This window comes from Colobus angolensis, unplaced genomic scaffold, assembly GCF_000951035.1.
Source record: "Colobus angolensis palliatus isolate OR3802 unplaced genomic scaffold, Cang.pa_1.0 Scaffold294, whole genome shotgun sequence".
NCBI lineage: Eukaryota > Metazoa > Chordata > Mammalia > Primates > Cercopithecidae > Colobus > Colobus angolensis.
Genome location: NW_012116199.1, coordinates 1,388,417 through 1,409,872, shown reverse-complemented (window position 1 = coordinate 1,409,872; position 21,456 = coordinate 1,388,417). Strand labels below are relative to the sequence as shown.

At 51.4% G+C, this 21,456-nt stretch overlaps 1 protein-coding gene across 1 annotated transcript in view; it reads right to left on the bottom strand.

Moving 5' to 3' along the window:
* Window positions 1-20,865, bottom strand: part of APBA2 (amyloid beta (A4) precursor protein-binding, family A, member 2) — a 185,253-nt gene extending 164,388 nt beyond the window's left edge. The window contains exons 1-2 of the mRNA XM_011949253.1: window positions 20,744-20,865; window positions 18,451-18,560 (exon numbers count right to left, since the gene is read on the bottom strand). The gene's annotated coding sequence lies outside the window, so the exon portion shown is untranslated. The remainder of the gene's footprint in view (window positions 1-18,450; window positions 18,561-20,743) is intronic.
* Between the last annotated feature and the right edge of the window lie 591 nt (window positions 20,866-21,456).

Below are 21,456 nucleotides of genomic sequence, written 5' to 3'. Positions count from 1 at the left end.
GGTGAATTCAGAGACAGGGAAAGCAGAGTGGTGGCTGGGAGAGGCTGGAGGAAGCGGGAAAGGAGAGGTACTGTTTCATGCGCAATTAAAACAATTTCAGTTTTGGGAAGATGAAAATGTTTTGGAGATAGCTGATGGTGATGACTCCAAAACAACGTTGATGTACTTAATTCCACTGAACCATACACTTAAAATGATTAAGATGGTATTTTATGTTATGTGTACTTTGCCACAATTAAAAATTTATATGCTTGTATTAAAATATCACATGTAGGCCAGGCACGGTGGCTTATGCCTGTAATTCCAGCATTCCGGGAGGCCCAGGCAGGCAGATCACCTGAGGCCAGGAGTTTCAGACCAGCTTGGACAATATGGTGAAACCCCATTTCTACTAAAAATACAAAAATTAGCCAGGCAAGTAGCACACCTCTGTAGTTCCAGCTACTTAAGAGGTTGAGACATGAGAATCACTTGAACCCAGGAGGTAGAGGGTGCAGTGAGCTGAGATGGCACCACTGCACTCCAGCCTGGGCTACAGAGCAAGACTCTGCCACACTGTCTCAAGAAAAAAAATCACACGTACCCCCACAATATGTATAACTATGATATGTGTATACAAATTAAAAATAAAAATAAAATTTGAAACAGCAAGTCCCACACAAAGTCAGCATCAAACAGGAAATGAGAATGGTGCCAATCTCATTCAGCAGATACACTTCCGTTTCTAATTGTGGTTCAGGATAAAATACATTTGTTTCAATTTATGAGTATTATTTCTCATGCAGCTTCCAAGTTATTGGGACATACATACCATGTGGTTTGGATCTACTTACTTAAAAAGTAGAGTTGTTAGCTGTGTGTTTTGGTCTAGAAACATCATGAAATTGCTGAAATCCAGGGTGCTGTGATCTGAGAAAGTTTGGCAACCACTGCTCTGGAGGCTCCTAAGGGAGTTGGTTGCTTTTTTTTTTTGAGACAAGAGTCTCACTCTGTCACCCAGGCTGGAGTGCAGTGGCGTGATCTCGGCTCACTGCAAGCTCTGCCTCTGGGGTTCACGCCATTCTCCTGCCTCAGCCTCCCGAGTAGCTGGCACTACAGGCGCCCACCACCACGCCCGGCTAATTTTTTGTATTTTTAGTAGAGACGGGGTTTCACCGTGTTAGCCAGGATGGTCCCGATCTCCCGACCTCGTGATCCGCCCGCCTCGGCCTCCCAAAGTGCTGGGATTACAGGCGTGAGTCACCGCGCCCAGGCGCTGGTTGCTTTTTAATAACTAGGTCCAAATCCCTGATGACTTCAGGACACCTGCTTATCAGGTGGGGGGTTGGGGACATTTACACAGTGGCGGAGAGGACACAGGACTGGCTGGAGCTAAAGAAACCAAGTCCAATAGGCCGGGCGCGGTGGCTCACGCCTGCAATCCCAGCACTTTGGGAGGCTGAGGCGGGCGGATCACGAGGTCAGGAGATCGAGACCATCCTGGCTAACATGGCGAAACCCCATCTCTACTAAAAGTACAAAACAGTTAGCTGGGCATGGTGGTGGGCGCCTATAGTCCCAGCTACTCGGGAGGCTGAGGCAGGAGAATGGTGTGAACCCAGGAGGCGGAGCTTGCAGTGAGCCGAGATCGCGCCACTGCACTATAGGCTGGGTGACACAGCGAGACTCCGTCTCAAAAAAAAAAAAAAGAAAGAAACTAAGTCCAACACCCTCCATCCTCAGTGGGATCCCTGAGGCCCAGAGGGGGTAAGGGGCCTAACCCTCCTGACCAGGCACTTCACAGCGGGGCAGAGTAAGCAGCCACCAGGAGGCCCTCTCTCCTGTAACCTCTGAGCTTCAGGAACCGAGGGAACCTGGGCACAGCTCCGCAGAGCAGCCAGGCTCCACCTGACCTGCCAGCAATGTTCAGAGCCACACCCCAAGCGCACTCTGCGACGTGGGAATTCAGTCACGGCCAAACTGTCGTGAGAGGGTTCTGGCCCTCAGAAGATGGCACACCTGAACGTGACCCTCTCAATATATCCTTAGATACCGCCCTTCCTCCCCAGCACCATCTGAGCAAAGCACCCCTGGCCCACGAGGAACTGGAAGAGGCAGGAAGTGCCTCGAATCCTAGCTCAGTCACTGTAGGACACCTTTTCTGGTGCCCCTCCTGGCAGCACACTGTCCCCGGTATAGAGGGGTGGACGATGGCTCAGATGACCTAGAGACCAGCACCAGGCGCACGGGAGGCCTGTGTCTCCTGAGATAGCGGAGGCATACGATCCTGGAGGTAAAGCCAGGAAGATCTGAATCGTGCTCTGCAGTTGCGAACTGCTTTCTCTTTCTGCACAGATTTATTAGTGAGATGCACCACTTACTTCTATTATGCCTATTTTGCAGACTGGAGGGAGGGAGACTAAGGTTCAGAGACACACAGGGCTCCCGGTGGAGGCCACCATCCGCGTGAGGATGGCTCGGGGACCATGTCTGCCACTGGCCCCTGGTCTCCTGTCTGTCCCAGCAAGACCCCTGCCTCCCATCCCCCACCAGGTATCACTGTCACCAGAGCCTCTAACTCACATCCTGTGCAGGCCTCACTGTGCTTCCCTTTAACTTTATTTGGGGTCTATCTGCCTGTCCCCGGTGGCACAGCCCAGTCAGGGAGCCCTGGGGCTCTGTGGACACTGGCTGCTACCAGCCAACTCTCTGCCTCCTTGCTCCCCTCCGCAGGGGACAGCAGGCGATAGAGAGGAACAAAGGGGATGTTGAAGTAGGCACCTAGCACGTGCCTAACAAGCTGGCACTAGTGCCTTGGGATAGGAGCTGCTATCACTTCTGCGAAATACACTGGGGGCTACTCTGGCCTCCGAGATACAGAACCAGTGTATCCAAACCCCCTTCTGACCTGAACAGCCATTCACCAGGTCCACACAGGCTCTGGGACAGACCTGGGCCTGGGTGCTCTGCTTCTGGCCGTGCACAGATGCTTTTCCCGCCCATGACTTTGTAGCCTAGTGGGAGGGGCTCACAGTTCCCTAAGCAAAGCTGGCTGGCGGGTCACAGAAGGACAGTAGGCTGGGGACTGAACGGACCATGGCTTCTATTTAGAACATCTTGCTCAAGAACTAAATGTGCAAGAGCGCTGGCAGAAAGAGAGCCATGGGGCACAACTGGAGGAGCAAACACAAAACCATCACGTCCTCCACATTGAAATGTACAGGGCCACTTCCAACACCGCCATCACTGCAAGCCAAACTCTGCGTCTATTTCTACTAGACTGGAAAACCTCTCAGGGGAAAAAAAAATTTCCAGAGGGCCAGAAAACTTCATTCTTCTGCAAGCAATCCAATAAATATGCAACAAAACAAAATCAAGACCTCCAAAATTGATCTGAACACACATGCACTGCATTTCATCACTCTGGTGTGGGAACAGGGCTTTCTGCCTAATCATACGTTTTGATTAACAGAGGTGAGCTCTGCATGAATAACCTACTGTTAAAGAACGTGAACTAAAATAGTATAAAACTTAGCGAAACAGAAATGGAGCCTTTTCTTCTCTTGGACAATTAGGGGACCCAAATTAGGAACAAACTCACTGGCTCTTGCCCCGATCCCCTTCCTGTAACCTCAGCCGAGATCAAGTGGCTGTCCTCATGCACACCTGGCCTTGAATCTATAGTGTCTGGAGAGAGGCTGAGGGGAGGGCTTGGCTGACTCCTCCACCTCCTCATGCCAGTCCTCCAGATTGAGCCCTGCCCTGCTAGGATGGGCACTGCCACCCTGAACTTCATGCTGCAACCTTGAACTTCAGCCCCAGATGCCTCTGCTTCCTCTGTTCACCCCCTAGTGTCCTAAGCCCTGGACAGCCACTGTCCATTTCCAGAGGGGCTCCCCCAGCAGCTCACGGCCTGGAGGCCCAGAGAGCAGCAGCACTGAGCTCTGCTGGCCCTAGAATCCCCGAGGGGCAAATTAAATTAAAATCCACCTGCCTGGACCCTAAATTGCAGGTTCCCACTCCCCATTCCCATCCTTGCCGTGCAGATGACACATTTCCAAACCCACAGGAAGTGCTGTGCATGGTGAGCAGGTAAAGACTGGGCCACGAGGTGCATCGGATGGAGGAGGCCCCAAGGGTCCAGGCCACCGTGTGGGGCTCTTGCTCTCTTTAAGGCAACCTGTGATTTAGGGAGTATCAACCAGCACAAAAATGCAAAGAAACCTCGTGTTGGAGAAATACCAGCCTCTCCTCATTCCAATTCACGCTGTGGGGAAGTGGAGAATCCCTGCTTTTTTCTCTTACAACAACAAGGCTACATTGAGCATGCCAGGAACTGTGTGGGCATCGTTCATGGATTATACTCACCATGCCATGGGAGCACTGAGAACCCCTGCCCTCATTTCATAAGCATGCAGAGGGTCAGTACAACAGAGCAGAGGACACCCAGGTCTCCAGGCTCTATCCCAGTTCAGGGACCTGCCTCCCCTCCCACCTGCTCTCCTGCTGGGGAAACACTGCCAAAGTAACCACAGCAAGGTGTAGGTGGCAGGGCGGAAATGAGCTCAGCCCATGTGGCCCACAGCCCATCTCTGTGACAGCCCTGGGTAACCGAGCTTACCAGGCACAGCGTGGAGCAGTTCTTCAGAGGTGAACCATCTCCTATGGCTCTGGGGAGGCCCCAGGGGATTAAACACTGAGACTGACAAGTGACTACCCCGAGCCACCACCAAATTCAGCAACCGAAGCACCCAGAGCCTAGGCAGAGCCCAGCGTGGCATTTGTGGCTGGCAGCAAGCCCCAGGTTTCCCGCCTTCCCACACAGGCGCCAATAGACCTCGCCCACCTAGCCCCTGTGGGGATGTTGCCGGTCACTGCAAGGTCTTCGTTCTGCCTCTAAAGTTTTCCCTCTTCATTATCTCAGAAAGACCAGCGTTTAGCTGCCAGACCTCGACAACAGGGTCTACAGACCAGACAAGGACAGCTGGACTCCAGGCAGATGGGCACCTACTTAGCCCAATCAGGACCTACACTGAGCCCTGGCACTCACCTGCAGACAGGAGTCCACAGCTGCTTGTCCTGCCTCCCACCCCAAACCGTTCCGCACACTCCCAATCACACACAGCAGGTTCCACTGAGTCCCTCCTGGCTCCAAACCCGGCAGTGGCACCGGCCCCAGGACACAGGACACAGTCCAAGCTCTTCACTCCGTTCCCAATGCTGTGGAGGGCTGGCTGGCCTGTGAGTCCTGCTCTCCTCCCCAGCCCCCTCTTCACAGGTTTAGAGACCGGGAGGAAGGAGCCGCCCACTCTATGCCTCGTTTTCCTGTGTGCAAGCTGCTCCCTCTGCCTGCAACCACCCCCAACCCCAGCCCATGCCCCCTTTTCTCCTGGGCTGCCTCTACCCCTGCAGCCTCAGCACACAGTCACTTCTTCCTGGAACTTCCCCAGGCCCTCTGCTCCGCCCATGTGGGCAGCCCCTCCTTGGGCTCCAGCATCAAACCCCAGATCGGAGACTCCTTGAGGGGAGGAGCTGTGCCTGTCATTATTCTACCCTCAGTCCCTGCTGGGCCTGGCACAAGGCAGAAGGGAGACACGTGCTCTGGAGAAAATGGCTCCACAGGCCAAGCATGCAACCTGTGGGGCTCCAGCAGGCCCTGACTTTGGACCAATAAAACCTCAGGTCGAGGACTTCGCTTCTAACTCAATGATAAGGTCTGAAAATCTGAGGCAGTGCGGGCTTGCCACTGCTCCTACAACTGTCTTTACTAGCAGACTGTGAGCCCCACACTCTTTTTCAAAGAGCAGGACATTTGTTTGAAGGGAGTCTTATTCCATTTAGGGTACTCACAAAATACCATAAACTGGGTAGCTTATAAATGACAGAAATTGGCTTGTCTCAGTTCAGGAGGCTGGGAAGTCCAAGACCAAAGAGCCAGCAGATTCTGTGCCTGGTGAGTGCTCACGTGATGGCTCAGAGACGGCACCTTCTCACTCTGTCCTCACATGGTGGAGGGTGGGAGGCTCTCTCTGCAGCCTCTTTTGAAAGGGCATTGATCCCATCGTGAGGGGTCCCCCACCAGGACCTGATCAGGACCTGAGCACCGACTGCTATAGTTGGAATGTGCCCCCCAAAGTTCATGTGTTGGAAACCTAATCCCCGATGCAACAATGTTGAGAAGGGAGACCTTGAAGAGGTGATCGCGTCCTGAAAGCTCTACCCTCATGAATGTATTAATGCCATTATCGCCAGAAGGGGTTAGCGATTGAGGAGTAGGCTCCTAATAAAAGAATGAGTTTGGGCCGGGCACGGTGGCTCACGCCTGTAATCCCAGCACTTTGGGAGACCAAGGCGGGCAGATCACGAGGTCAGGAGATCGAGACCATCCTGGCCAACATGGTGAAACCTCGTCTCTACTAAAAATACAAAAAATTAGCTGGGCGTGGTGGCGGGCACCTGTAGTCCCAGCTACTTGGGAGGCTGAGGCAGGAGAATGGTGTGAACCCGGGAGGCAGAGCTTGCAGTGAGCTGAGATTGCCCCACTGCACTCCAGCCTAGGCGACAGAGCAAGACTCCATCTCAAAAACAAGGAGTTTGGCCCCCTTCCCCCCCTTGCTTGCTATATGATGCCTTCCACCATGTTAGGATGCAGCAAGAAGGCCCTCGGCAGATGCAACCCTCAACCTTGGATTTCCCAGCCCCTGGAACTCTGAGCCAAAAATAACATTCTGTTCATTATAAATTACCCAGTCTGTGGTATTCTGTTTCAGCAGCAGAATACAGATTAAGACACCTCCTTAAGGCCTCACGTCCTTGGGAATGAGAATGCCAAAGCCCCATCACTTTGGGGATGAGAATTCCAACACATGAATTTGATGGAACACAAGCATCAGATCACAGCAAAGAACCCCTCATTTTCATTCCCCTCAAGAGCCACGATGGGACCTGGCTTTAAACAATCCACTACCACAACAGGCAGCACTGGCCACTGAGGCCACACAGGTCACTTCTGCTGGCGAGATGGGACCAACCCCCATGGGGCCGTCCACCATCTCCACCTTCAGGGAACCCTGGCTGTCCTGCCACAGGCTCTGCAGGAGGCTAAGCCTCCCTGGACGTTGCTTTTACTGCCCTGGTGGATAAAGAGCATGGCGGAAGCCCATGGGTGTCTCTGAGACTGCAGCACCAGGCCCATCTGCATTGTCACGTCCTGCACGTGCTCAGAGGAGAGAGTCTCTAAACACCATGGGGCCGTGTTCCAGGGAGGGCTGCCTTATGGGTTTCAAACCCTACCCCACTGCAAGGGATGGGCACCTCATGGCACTGCACCTGCACTAGGGTACAGAAGCCAGCACCCCATGCTGTGGGCTGCAGAGGCACTCCAGGTGCCCCCCTCAGCTTTCCAGGGTTCACAAAAACCTGCTCCCTGGTGAATGTGAACTTCTCTTCTGCCAGCATGAGGGTCTGCTCCACCCTGTCATCCCTCCTACCCCTCATCTCATTGGCTGGCTCCCTTCCCCTCCCAAGGACATCTTACCAAAGCAGAGACAGTGATTCTGACACCAGGTCAGTCTAGGCAACTGCAGCCTGTGTGGCCGCATTCCCTGGGGCGCAACAGCACAGAAAGGAGGGCTAGACTGAGCTGCAGCCATGCCCAGACCCAGCGGGGAGGGCTGCGTGCCGTGGCTGCTGTCCCGGATGTCCCTCTGCCAGGCCAAGGCTCACACGCAGGGACCTTTCTCCACTTGAACATCTGTGCATTGTAATATAACTTCCCAAAATATTACTCTGCAATTATTTCCAAAGACTTAAATGGGATCTCCAAATACATACAATTAAGACTAAAATTGTCATTTTTAAATCACTGATCATCTGAATAAACATAAAACTTTCCTATCTCTAAGCCAAATGCAGACAGTAACATCCCAATTAACCCTTAGGTACTGCCAAACTCCGGAAAACAACCACTTTGGACCCTCAGAGGGAGAAACAGCTCCTGACCTGCGTGGAGCCTGACCTGCGTGGAGCCTGAACTGCGTGGAGCCTGGCAACGGACTCTGGAAATGGTCACCATCTTCCACCCGTGCAAAGCCAGACGCTTCCCCGGCCGGACCCTGCAGAGCAGCGCTGCCTTGCTAAAAGGGCGGTGGATGTTTGGGCCCGTGGTGGCAACAGCACCAGGGCTCAGCGAACAGGGGACAAGGATGCAAGGTCATCCGTCATCAGCTCCACGTCGCTAGGGGATGGGGGCACAGGAGGCAGTGGCGTGAGATTCCCTCTGAGTCTCAGTGGCTTTAGCCAGCTCTGGAACCTCCTTGTGGCCTTCCATTCCCAGGCCCCCGCTAAGATCCAGGAGCTACAGGGGGACCGACTGGAGTAGTCTGTCACCAGAGACCACCGGTGGCGGGACGAGATGTTCATGTAAGCTGTCCTGCTGCTCTGAGGGCCAGAAGAGGTGACAAGCACGCCTGCATCCCACATCAACAGATGCTCCCAGCTCCCAACCCCGGCATGGTGTCTGGCCTCCAGGGGACCAGGAGAGGAACAGGGACTTTCCGTGAAGGGCTGCACCTCATGGAGGGGGCTGGGGAGATGGTTTCACCTTGATTCCCGAACAGGGCTTCTAGCAGACCCCTAGGATAGCTGCCCCCAGTGTTTGGGGACACGGCACCTGAGTTTCCTGAGAATCCAGAGGCAGGAGGTCATGACCAGAGCTGCCTCACAGGGGAAGAGGAGGAGCTGCCCAAGGAGGAGCTGCCTGCTGCTCCCACCAGTGTGGGGCCAGCCTGGGGCCGCCTTGAAGGAACAGCCCAGGAGCACTCCCACAGGGCATAGGGGAGGACTGGGGGAGCAGTCAAGGGCATCAGCCCTGCAAGGCCTCCCCCAGGTCGCAGGGATGAGCTGCAAGTTCCCAGCAGGGTCATCTCTGAGAAACCCACCCAAGGGTTGCCGGAGACAGGAGGTCCAGGTGAAACATCTGCTGGAGCCTAGAAGTGGCACCCAGCCCACGCGTGGGGAGAATGCCCTCTCCCCAGACACTCCATCCCTCGGAGTGCTCCCTGGCCAGCAAAAACAGAGGCAAAGGAAGAAAGAAGGGGACACACAGCCCTCCCTCCCCGGTCGGCTCCAAGACGGGTCAGGCTCCAGCTGGGTGGGAGAAGCTCCAAAGAGTTTATAATTACTCCTTTTCATGACTGACCAACGCTGTTCCTGGGACTGAAAGTAACCAAAGAACCTTTTATTGCCTTAGAATGACAGAAAGTTCCAGGGCCCGCCTAGAATGTTCATTTAAGCAGAAAAAGAGCTCACCCCCAGGGCAGGCTCAGAGGGGCCCTGAGGGTAAAGATGCTCATTTCTATCCTGCTCCCATAGCGGAGAGCTCAGCACCCGCCCGGATGGACCTTACCGTCCTTACGACTTCTGAGGGGAAGTCACGCCTGAAACTGGGCCTTCTTCTGGAAACAGCCCCAGCAGCAGCAGGGACCACCACGACACAGCCCTGCCAGCCCATTCCTACCCATATTGGCGGGGGCTGGAGGGTTGGGGGCTGCAGTGTCAGGGAGGGACGGGAGACGTAGCCATTGCCCCCCTTCCACCTCAGCTACTTCCACCTTTTTCTACCTTGTTTTTATAGAGATGCGAATGGGCCAGTTTTACGCTCTAGGTAAATAACTGCTCAACAGCTTTGATGATGGGCAGAAGCAACCTTTTCTTTAGTAGGTGGGTGGCAGATCCACACTTCCTCATACAAGAACTGTGGTCTTTAGGAATATATATTCTCCCTCCCCTTGACAGAATTAGGAAAATAATATTTTTTACACTTGAAATTAAGAGCAGAACAGATGGCGATGGTTTAGAAATCTGTTCACGAGAACTGATGCTGACAGTGGGACCGTGGACAAGACGTGGAGAATGGGAGCAAACTGTTTTTTTGCGAACTGCACCCAAGTCCCACTACTGCAATCCCAAAAGCCGAATACTGGGAATGTGGGACAGGTACAGACAGAAGGTTTAGCCACGGTAAGAGGGCAAAACAACTGGCAACGCAGAAGTGACCACAGAAAAGCCCCCTTCTTCTTCTCTATCGACCGGGCCAACCTTGTTGCCCCAGGGAAGCCTGGGCACCAGCACCACAGAAAGTGCCATGCTAAAGACAGCCCACCCACTCCCAGTGATAGGCGGGAAGTGCTGCACCCTTGGATCTGAGCGATCACTCCTCTATTTGCTGAGGACATCTGGGAGCCTCCCATTGGCAGCATCACTCATATGTGTCTCAAATTCACTGAAACCACAAGGCATGAGACATGCTACAGATGAGCAGCCACCCATAGCCAGGTGGCTTGGCCTCGCTATTTATCCCTTTTGGTGTATTCATTCAGAATGTGCCAGGCTGTCTTGTGGGGGCAAGGACGCGAAGGAACACTGACACTCCAGTTCCCTGGAGCTTGTGTTCTAATTAAGAAGATGGATGACAACTGAGTAAATCATCAAATAACGAACACGATTCCCGGTTGGGGTGAGAGTCAGGAAAATCAAAGCAGGGGAAGGACTGGGGTTTCCGCTCCAACACATAAAGAACTTGGAAGTCATCACTCCCATCCTTATGACAAGAAAATGGTGCACAAACTGACAGTCAGTGACTTTCTTTGAACTCACCAGTGAATTGAGTTTGCAAACTGCCCCCCGGAAATCTAGAGAGACAGCCAAATCCAAAGATCCACTGACCTGGAACAGAGCCTCCAGGGCCACATCACAGCAGTTTGGGTAATTCTGACAAATTGCTGCAGGCCAAGGGTGGACTCCCATGACTGAGAAACTCCTAGAAACCACAGTCTTAGGGGGCCCCGAAACTTTCATGGGCTTTTCCTCCAGGATCTCCACTAGGTTCTCACCATGAAAACCCAAGAGACATCTCCTGGTGACTCTGGCAGAGGGAGGAGAAATGTCATCCTGGTGAAATGCAGCCAGAGCCTTCTCGATGACAAAGGCCTGCTTCCTGCAGGGAAAGACTTTACCAGAACCTCGTTGCAGAGCCATGGGGGAAGGGCGCTCCTGAATCCAGCCCCCTCTGGTCTCCTGTTTGGGGTCTGGAAAAGCTATATAAGAAGAAACATGCATGACAGTCACAGCCCAGGGAAATGGGCCCACAGAAAGACTGAGGTGTAATCGGAAGACTATAGGCCCCTGGCCCTCCCCACACCCTACAACTACACCAACAGGACTCCACTGTGCAACAGCAGGCGAAAGCTGGGCGAGCTGCAAGACACTCACTCTCTCTGAGGAAGGGAACTTAGGGAAGCCCAGAGCCAGAGGACAAAAACAAGGGCACTGCAGGGATCAGAACACTCCGGCACTCACAGCTACAACAAACATTACACGTAGCCCACAGCCAGATAAACAGAAAATCTCACGTTAAAGGCCTGTTTACCTCAGTTCCTAGAAACCTATACATCATATCCAGCTTCAAAAAAATTACAAGGCACGCTAGAAGGCAAAAAGGACAACACATTTTTTTTTTTTTGAGATGGAGTCTCGCTCTGTTGCCCAGGCTGGAGTGCAGTGACGCGATCTCAGCTCACCGCAACCTCCGCCTCCCAGGTGCAAGCAATTCTCCTGCTTCAGCCTCCTGAGTAGCTAGGATTACAGGCATGCGCCACCACGCCCAGTTAATTTTGTATTTTTACTAGAGACGGGGGTTTCTCCATGTTGGTCAGGCTGGTCTCGAACTCCTGACCTCAGGTGATCCGCCTGCCTCAGCCTCCCAAAGTGCTGGGATTACAGGCGTGAGCCACTGCGCCTGGTCCAAAAGAACCTATTAACAGAAATGAAGAATGCCTTTGACGGGCTCATCAGCATGGCTGAAAATAATCAGCCTGAACACAGGTCAGCAGGAACTTCTCAAACTGAAACACACATGCACTCAAAGGATGGTGGGGAGGCCGGGCACAGCGGCTCATGCCTGTACTCCCAGCACTTTGGGAGGCTGAGGCGGGAGGATCACGTGAGCTCACAAGTTGAAGATCAGCCTGGGCAACATGGCAAAACCCCATCTCTATAAAAAAATGAAAATATTTTTGTAGGGGGGAACAAAGAATCCAAGAACTGTGGAACAACATCAAAGATGTTACAAGCGTAATTGGAATACCAAAAGGGGACAAAAGAGACAATGGAGAAGAAAATCATTTGAGGTAACGATGGCCAAAATATTTTCAAAATTAATGACAGATCCAAGCCACAGATCACGGAAGCTCAAAGAACACCAAATAGAGTAAATACTAAGAACAAAATAAAACAAAAAAACAAAAAGCAAAATACCCTACACCTAAGCATATCATATTTGAATTATAGAAAACCAAAGTCAAAGAGAAAATGACCAAGGGAAATGACCAGCAGGGTGGGGAAACACTTTATCTAGAGAGGGATAAAGATAAGAATTATAGCCCACTTCTCATCAGAAACCAAGAAAGGAAGAAGAGGGTGGGTAGGCCAGGCATAGTGGCTCATGTCTGTAATCCCAGCACTTGGGGAGGCTGAGGCAGGCAGATGACTTGAGGTCAGGAGTTCGAGACCAGCCATGGCCAACATGGTAAAACCCATCTCTACTAAAAATACAAAAATTAGCCAGGCATGGTGGCAGGCATCCGTAATCCCAGCTGCTCAGAAGGCTGAGGCAGGAGAATAGCTTGAACCTAGGAGGTGGAGGCTGCACTGAGCTGAGACAGCACCACTGCACTCCAGCCTGGGCAACAGAGCAAGACTCTGTCTCAAAAAAAAAGAGAGAATGGAGTGAAATCCTTAACATTTTGAAAGAAGAAACTACTAACCTAGCATTCTATGTCCAGAAAAAGTATCCTTCGAAAATGAAGGAGAAATAGTTTCTTAGGCAAACAAAACCAAGGGATTTTGGCATATATACCCACTGGCATATATACCCTGAAATAAAAGTTAAAAGATTTTTCTTCATACAGAAGAAAAATTACATAGGTTAGAAACTTGGCTCTACATAAAAAAAGAGGTATTCAAAAAGGAATAAATAACAGTGAAATAAAATTTTCTATTTTGATATAAAAATAAATGTATCTATTGCAGTAACAGTAACAATGTACTGTATGATTATGACATGGATAACTGAAATAATTACCAGCAATGTCACAAGGGGCAGAAAGGAGGACTTGGGAGTATTCTGTTATAAAGTAGTTATACTAATGGGAAGAGATATAGTGTTATTTGAAGGTGGGCTTAGATTATTTTGAAATATATATTGTAAACATATATTGTAAAACTTTTAAAAAGAAGTATGAGTGACACGCTAAGAAAGGAGATAAAATGGCATCACATAAAATGGTCCATTGAAACCAGAGGAGAGAGAAAAACAAGTCTCTGGCAAGTACAGAAGACAGTTACTAAAAAGTTTGATAACAATCTAAGTACCTCAATAATCATTTAAATGTGAAGGATCAAAACACACCCATGGAAACACAGAGATTTTCAGAGTGGATAAAAAACACAAGTCCCAACTCTATGCTATCTACAAGATATCTACTCTAAATGCAGAGACACTGGTAGGTTAAAAGCAAAGGGACAGAGAAAGGTATACCATGCTAACTCTAATCGAAGTAAGTTGGAGTACGATTATTAATTTCAGACAAAGCAGACTACCAACCAAGGAAAATTATCAGGGATAAAGAGGGGACATTACATAATAAAAAATCAATTTTCCAAGAGGATGTTACAATCCTCAGAGGCTATGCACCTAGCAACAGATAATTAAAATATATGGGGCAAAATCTGATAGAATTTTAATTCTAAAGGAGAAACTGGCAAATCTACTATTATAAGTGGAGACTTCAAGACCTGTCAGTAATTGATAGAACAAGCAGACAGAAAATCAACAAGGACAATTCACTTGAATAGCACCATACATCAACTCAATCGAATTGACATTTATAGAATATTCCATCCAACAACAGCAAAATACACATTCTTCTCAAGCTTGCACGGAACATTCATAAGGATAGACCACATTCTGAGCTATGAAGCACATCTTAACAAGAATTTTAAAAATAGAAATCATAAAAATATGTTCTCAGACTACAATGGAATTAAACTAAAAATCAGTAACAGGAAGATAGATTTCATTGGTGAATTCTACCAAACAGCAAAGGGAGAAATTACACCAATTCTTTAGAACCTATTCCAGCAACTGGAAGAGAAGAAACACTTCCTCACTTTATGAAGCTGAAATTGTCCTAACATCAAAACCAAAGAAATGATAAGAAAACGACATACCACTACCTCTCAGGAGCAAACAACTGAAAAATCTACAACAAATTATTAGCAAATCAAATCTAATAACATTTAAAAAGAATTATACACTACAACCAAGTGGTATTTTTTCCAAGGTGGCAATGTTGGTTCAACATTAGTAAAATCAATGGATATAATCTACCACATCACAGACTAAAGAGAAAAAATTGTATGATCAGATCAACTGATGCAGAAAAAGCATCTGACAAAAATCCAACACCCATTTCTGATTAAAAACCACTCACGAAATTAGGCAGAGACCATCCTCAGCTTGACAAAGAACATCTACCAAAAAACCTATTCAGGAAATGCTAATCAACAGTCAGATCCCACTTCCCACCCAGTAGGCTGGCCATAATGAAAACAAGGCAACAAAAAACAGACGCTAACAAGAGCTGGCAAGGATGGCGAAAAAGGAGCTCCCACACTCACTGCCGGTGGGAATGTAAAGTGGCGCAGCTGCTGCGGTGGAAAACAGTTTGGCAGTTCCTGGAAAAGTGAAACAGAGTTACCACAGAACCCAACAGTTCCACTCCTAAATACATACACGAAAGAGTTGAAAACAGACACGGAAACTAACACTGTCCACACACGCTCACAGCAGCATTATTCCTGACAGCCGAAAGATGGAAACAACCCAAATGTCCATCAATTGAAGGCGCAAACAAATGTGGTGTATCTGCAGAATGGAATATTGTTCAGCCCTAAAAACGACTGAAGTTGGGACGGGCGCGGTGGCTCACGTCTGTAATCCCAGCACTCTGGGAGGCTGAGGCAGGTGGATCAGGAGGTCAGGAGATCAAGACCATCCTGGCTAACACGGTGAAACCCCGTCTCTACTAAATATACGAAAAACTTAGCCGGGCGAGGTGGCGGGCGCCTGTAGTCCCAGCTACTTGGGAGGCTGAGGCAGCAGAATGGCGTGAACCCAGGAGGCGGAGCTTACAGTGAGCTGAGATCGCGCCACTGCACTCCAGCCTGGGCGACAGAGTGAGAGACGCCATCTCAAAAAAAAAAAAAAAAAGGGACTGAAGTTCTGACACATGTTGCAACATGGATGATCCCCATAAACTTTATGCTAAGACAAAGAAGCCAGAAAGAAAAGGTCACAAATTATATGATTTCTAATTTATGGGAAACATTCAGAATATGTAAGTCCATGGAGACAGAAAGCAGATTGCGGCTGCCAGAGACTGGGATAGGGCGGCTGGGGAGTGACTGCTTAATGGAGTGTTTCCCTCTGGGATGATGAAAACGTGTTGGAACTAGACACAGATGGTGGGTGCCCAACACTGCAGATGCACTACATGTTACTGAATTACACACTTTCAAATGGTTAATGGCTAATGTTATCTGAATTTTACCTACTTTTTTTTAAAAAAAAGGCCGGGCACGGTGGCTCAAGCCTGTAATCCCAGCACTTTGGGAGGCCGAGGCGGGCGGATCACGAGGTCAGGAGATCGAGACCATCCTGGCTAACACGGTGAAACCCCGTCTCTACTAAAAATATACAAAAAACTAGCCGGGCGAGGTGGCGGGCGCCTGTAGTCCCAGCTACTCGGGAGGCTGAGGCAGGAGAATGGCGGGAACCCAGGAGGCGGAGCTTGCAGTGAGCTGAGATCCGGCCACTGCACTCCAGCCCGGGCGGCAGAGCAAGACTCCGCCTTAAAAAAAAAAAAAAAAACCCTACAGATGACATCGTATCTCATGGTGAGAAATGACATTTTCCTTCTAAGATTGAGAACAAGGAGGGGAGAGGGAAAGCTACAGCACCAAGGCTGCCGGGTGCTCGGGAAGGCAAGGACAGAATCCTGTGTTGAGTCTGTCCTCGTGGGATGCTGTCACAGCAGGGTGACGGGGTGGGAAGCCCACTAGAACGGGCTTAAGAGTGGCCAGGTTGACTGCTGGCTTTTAGAGGTGGGGTCACAGCCTTTCTGCATCTTCTCTTAAAATCACTCAAAACCAGGAGAATGAGAAATGAAAGCTGCACCTGCAAATCTTGCCAGACAAAGTGCTGAGGCAGCACAGGGACGAGGAGCCCCGGGGAGAGGGGGAGGCGGAGAAGCCTGTTCGTGCCCAGCCTCACAGCCCACCTCTAAAACCCCGAAAGGCCCAAGCACTGAGACACCAGCACAGAAAGGGAGTGAGGCCGAAAGCAGGGGACTACTCAATGGTCTATATAGGGAGCAGTCAGACCCCCAGCCACTCCGAGGAGGACTATCCTGACCCCTGAGCAGGGATGCCTTGGCAAAAGGGCACCACGGGCTCCATATGAGAAGAGGGCAGGGAACATGGTGACACTGGTGAGCACCTGTCTGCTGAGCCCTGGGGCCCCTATCCCCACCCCACACCTCCCCCAGACTCAGCACCCACCCCCAGTGCAGGAGGCTAGAGAAACGGAACCCTCTCAGCTCTGGGGATGCTTGTTCCAGCCTCATGAGGCAGCCTATCCTGACTGATACACACTGCACAAGGGTTCACTAAATGACGACACAACCGTATGTATTAGAGTTAGGGTTAGGGTTAGATGGAGCAGCTCTCAGGAGGGAAATCTATGAGTTCAACCACCTTGACCACAACAGGAGACTAAGAAATAGTAGTGTGCCCATATTCTTTACAAACGAGAAGATAAATCCAGAGGAAGAAGTGACAACAGCTGGAAGTGGTAATCTATGGGGAGTGGGCAGGGGCTGTGGGGAGATGGTCTGGGAGGCCAGGGGTCTGCTAGTTTTTTCATAAAACCTATAAAACTCTTTGACGTCTTCAAATATGCTATGTATCACACTGACAACATCAAAACTGTGTCTGAAAAGTAGATCAAGCCTTTGAGGTGCAAAGGGGGCGAGGGTGGGTGGTCTGGATAAGCATCCCAAGGCACAGGCCGGTCCTAGCTGCCTGGTTTCCCCAGCGTCCTGCACAGGGCGTAGGGTGACGACTCAGGCGTGGCTGAGGCTCTGAATCCCAGTTCTAACACATGGGCAACAACCTCAGCTTCCTCACCCCAGTGACCATGAGGGGAGTGACCGCGGCTTCCTCAGCACAGTGCATGGTGCGTGTGGGATAAATCCTGCTGTCCCTGCTTCTAAGGTCTCACCTGATTAACCTGAAGGACCTGCAGTGTTCTGGGTTGAGAGACAGAAGCAGGACAGGCTGGGCAGGTTAGGATGTCCCCTGAGAAAGCGTGTGGAGCAGGACAGTGCTGAGCCAGCTCCTGGAACAGGGTCTGGGTTACAGATCGAAACCATGGGGAAGCCGGTGGGAGCAGGGTCATCGAGGGAGACCAGTGTGTTGGAACAGGCAGGCGGAACACGGCTCAGACGGCCCACTAAAGGACCGAGCATGGCTGTGGCCCAGCTGTGGCCCCACTGTGCACTGCACTGAGATATTCCACTGGGCACAGGCCTCCTGCGGGACAACTGTCAGCTGCTGAAGATGCTCCTGCCTCTACAGGAGGGGCTGAGCCGCTCCCACAACCAGACCCTGCAGGCAGCTCGAGAATGTGTCCCGCACCATCGCCTTGTGGGGACTAACTGTGTGACCACCAGTGTCTGGGGCTGCCCTGCTGCCGTCCCTGGGGAGGGCCCTGCCCACACTGGCAGTGCCTGGGACTGGCCACCTGGTTGTCAAGGCAAGCAGCCTGGGGTGCTGAACAATTTAGGAAATGTTATTGCCAGGTCGAGCGGAAAGAACCTGCCCACTTCCTGCCGGCCCCTCCTCCTAGGTCCCTGGGAAGAACTGACCACCGGGATGCCCCAGGCCCATCTGCACCCCATGGAGAAGGGAGGCTGCCCAAGGAAGCAGCACAGCTCCACCAGGAGGACGGAGGCCTCAGTGCAGCTAGGAAAAGGGACCTGGGGCATCCCAGAGACAGGATCTCAGAGGTGAGATGGACGGGTTCACAGGGAATGCAGTCTTGTCCTGGCAACTGGTCCCCTGTAAATGTCTGTTCTTCCCCTTTCACCTCAAAATAAATGTAAGTGTACGTGAAGTCTGTGAAAGCAGAAAGCAAAAATATTTAGCGTATCTGTGTTTAAGTTTTTGTTAGAGAAAGGTGAGGGCCATGGTGGTTATAACCCTTCTTACGGCCCCAATTAGCACATCAGCCCAGACTCAGGCATGAACGCCACATTAAGTGCAGTGGGGATCATGACAGGTTCTACTCACTCGGAATCTCCAGACACAGGAAGAGACTCACCCCGTCTGTCCACGGGACAGTCCTGGCCTGTTGGTGGTTTGTCCACAGGAGATTCGGCAATGCGTAAATATTCAGGAGACTGTAAAGAAAAAGAACACAAACGAATGAAGCATCCACCGGCTGAGAAAGGAACCCGCTGACTCACCCACAGAGGCAGGTGTGGATGGCAACGATGGGTCACATGTGCTTATGGGAGGCTAACAGCTCCCTCTCCAGAATCTCTAGAGCAGCTGGAACTCCAAGGCTCTCCAGAGCAGCCGAATATCGGAAAAACCAAGTCACAGGTTGACCGTGATTCTCCCTCAAGTCTTCAAGTGAACTTTCACGTTTATCCCCAAGGGTCAGTGAGTACAGACAACTAATGATTTCGGGCCACAGGTAGCAGAGCTGCATGCTAAGTTTGTGGGGAATACATTTTTCAAGCCCTTCTGTAGAAAGATAAGGGAAATCTGGTGCCATTAATATTTCAGGTTTCATTTGCTCTGACAGGAAATGAAACACATTCATCAGGGTTCTGTTCCCAACTTGGTTTTTCAAAGTACAAAATGCTGCATGAGATACGGAGCTTGTGGGATTTGGGTTATTTATCTTAAAATAGTGCATGCCACACCTAGTAGGCTGGGGGATGTTTTTCCAAACACACTAAACAAACCCCTTGCGGAGAAAGGGCAATGGTGCCCACATGCCAGTGCCCAGAGAAGCCATCAGATTAGCAGGTGACACTGCTTCTCCTTGAGACGCAGGTGGCCGTCAGTGCTCAGCCAGCACCCTTACTGATCAGCACCGTCTGGCTGGACTTCGCACAGAACTGAGCTGCAGAGACAGACACTTTGGTTCACGTCCCAGCTCTGCCACTGACATCCTGAGAAGACTATGTAACCTGCCTGTGCCTCAGTTTCCTTACCATGAAGGATGATGGCAGCACTGAGATATGGGGGTTCAGGCTCCAGCTCCAGCACCTGCTCCCAACCCCTCTCACCCTCATCTTCCTACCACATCAAACGAGGGAGCTGACACCCATTCCTTAAGAGGTCCCTCCAGCTTTAACATCCACGGCTGCTGCCTTCCGACTTGCTGCTTCCTCTCATCTGTGTTTCCTGCCTGGGAGCAGGCCACCCAGCTGGAGGCCTCCTAAACCCAAACATTTATTCCCACCCCATGGGCCCACTCTGATACTGAAGCACAAGAGGGAACAGTGTCCGTGAGCAGTGTCCGTTCGGGGGAAACTCAGGCCAAACCCCACCTGCCTGCTCCCACCGTGGTGTGGGCATGAAGGGCACACCAAGAGCCAGGGACTCTAATGGGGCCCATGAAGACAGTGCTGCACGACAAGGCCATGGCTTCCAAGCCATGGCATGCCAAGCATCTGAGGTCCTGGGCCTACGCCCTGCCCATGGCTGCCTTGCCCCATCACACCCCAAATCCCTGTGCCATCTGTGCCTCACCTCTTCTGTGCCCATGTTCAAATCTTTTTGTTGCTGTTGTTCCTCTAGAATCTTCCTGGCAAACTCCTATTCATTCTTCAAAACCCAGCTGGTGCAGGCATCTCTGAATTCTGGGGGTAATCACACTCTTCTCAGCCCTGTCTTCCTTCTGCAGTCCTCACAATCATTCATGACCACTTCTCCCATTTCCTCTCGGGCTCCTACCTGGCCCCGAGAGGGCACACAGTTTACAGACTGGACATGACGCTTTTGGCCCACAAACCCTCAAATGCAGCCTTAAAGAAGGAAGATAAATGCAAGCAAATGCAAAGGCTGAGGAGGGGCCTCTGGTAGATGAGAAGGGAGCATCGGGCTGGGAGTCAAAGATACCGGGCTACAGAGGAAGGAAGCTGCCACAGAACACGCCACTGACGTCACACAGAGCACCGACAGCCATGCTCAAGCCTGTTCTTATCCCACGAACAAACGGGGCCAGCAGATGTTTCGGACTGAGGAGGGGGTTATCACATCAATATGGAGCAGGATGAGCTGGGGGAGCAGGGTTCATCTGGGAGTCCCCAGAAAGGAAATGCAGAGGTTGCCCTGAGGGCCGAATGTACACAGCCCCTGTGGGACAAGAGAGCTGCAGGACACTCACTGAGTCCACACTGCAGGGTGTGCTGACGAAGCTGTTCAGGAGACACAGGGAAAGAGTTCCTCCCCGACCTCTGCCTCCTCTGGGAAGAACCAGCCCTGCATCCTGAGCCAGAGAAAGCCTGGCCTGTCCAGCTGTGCCCGTCAGCCCCCACAGCACACCACACTGCAAAACCACCATTACCTGCCACGGGGCCGTGGGCTGCCACCTGCCGCATGTTCCTGAGGCTAAGCATACAGCCGGTTTGACCCGGAGCAGAGGGATAGAGGTACAGCCCCCCAGGAACCCGGGAGTCAGCGGTTGTTCATTCTCCCTCCATTCAACAACCGCAGGCGGGGTTCAGGCTCCTGGCTTTCTGTGTGTCACAGTGCCCAGCAGATGACCCTCCCTGCAGGGCATGTGTGGCATCCTGCCTCCTTCCCTTGGCTCGGCCTCTCTCCCAGCCCACCCAGGTAAAAGCTTTGCAGGGAAGGGCAGAACACTCCAGCAACTCTCAGATAATCCCCACAATTGGCCGGGCGCGGTGGCTCACACCTGTAATCCCAGCACTTAGGGAGGCCGACGCAGGCAGATCACGAGGTCAGGAGATCAAGACCATCCTGGCTAACACGGTGAAACCCCGTCTCTACTAAAAATACAAACAAATTAGCCGGGCATGGTGGCGGGTGCCTGTAGTCCCAGCTACTTGGGAGGCTGAGGCAGGAGAATGGCGTGAACCCGGGAGGCGGAGCTTGCAGTGAGCCCAGATCACGCCACTGCACTCCAGCCTGGGCGACAGAGAGAGACTCCGTCTCCAGAAAAAAAAACAAAGAGAGAGAGAATCCCCACAATTAACTGGCAAGCGGCCCTGCCCAGTCTCGCAGTGAGCGGGCGGGACAGGAACCGCTCACTGATGT